Raw genomic sequence first — 1,199 nt, 5'->3', positions numbered from 1 at the left:
AGGATGGTGTGAATGAGGCATTAGACCGGCCCATGGAGCCTCTCCCACCCCCCCCCCCTGCAATAAAACAAGGTGTACCTTAAGGTAATGTTCAATTGGCAGCTAGAAACAGGAGCATCACACCCCGAAAAAGCAACTACAAATGGCCAGATAATGGCAAAACGTGACCACATTCAGGATAAAGAACTCACTAGTGACAGTGGGCAGAAAGTTATTACCAGTCTACACTAAGACGGTGGGTACTTTGGGGAGGAGCGGGGTTTTTTTATTTAATGTATTTTTTATAGCGCTGACAACTTACACATTCATATCAGCACCCGGGCTTACAATCCCCCCTAAGGCTGGCTCTCCCTACGGCTGGATCGAGGCGCTTACAAACCCCCCAACGGCTAACTCCCCTTTATGGCACCCCAGTTCTGGGATTCTGCTAGAGTTTTGAGGTTGGGAGTTCGGACTACGGCTAGGGGGGGGGAATGACACTTGGACACCGAGTGTACTTGGAGCGTCTCCTCTGGGACACCCTGGTACTGTGATTGTGCTACAGTCTTCAGGTCACGAGTTCTGACTTTACTAAATGTTCCATGCCAGTGACTTCGAAAACACTGAAACCAGACACAGCCTGGCTACGATCATGTTCAGGAAGAGGTCAGCACTGCCAGTCACCATGTTTTGCTCAGCGCAGGTTTCTTTAGCGTTGATATGATTACTTATTAACAGATTCTGATACAACTATTAATAGCCAGAGATAAGAATATGTACGCGATCAAAACAAATCCAGATGCCATTTACACGTTATCGCATGTAAACCTAGCATGCAGTACTGTGCGCCAGGGGCGTTGAGATGCATTTGTACAGCACCCCAATGCACCTCTTGGAAGCTGTGTGTTGCAATGCAGCACTTGGTACCACAATATCGTGGTCATCATTGCAGTGAAAGGAAAGAAAAGCATTCACAACACACCGAATGGCTGCCAGGAGCTGTGTTGGGGTGGTAACACAACGCATGGTACTGAATGCTAAGTGTGCTGTGCGGTAGCGTGTGCTAAACGTATGGATACTATGTGGGCGGGGAATCAAAACTGGAGCAGAGTCTGGCAACCAATCAGCATCAGTTTGCTAAGGTAAGATCTGCAAATGAGACAGGGAAGCTGATTGGTTGCAGTGCAAATCTTCTCCAGTTTTGATAAATGACCCCCCCC

This window comes from Nanorana parkeri, unplaced genomic scaffold (assembly GCF_000935625.1).
Source record: "Nanorana parkeri isolate BGI_ZX_2015 unplaced genomic scaffold, ASM93562v1 scaffold962, whole genome shotgun sequence".
Classification (NCBI taxonomy): Eukaryota; Metazoa; Chordata; class Amphibia; order Anura; family Dicroglossidae; genus Nanorana; species Nanorana parkeri.
This window is presented reverse-complemented; position numbering follows the sequence as displayed.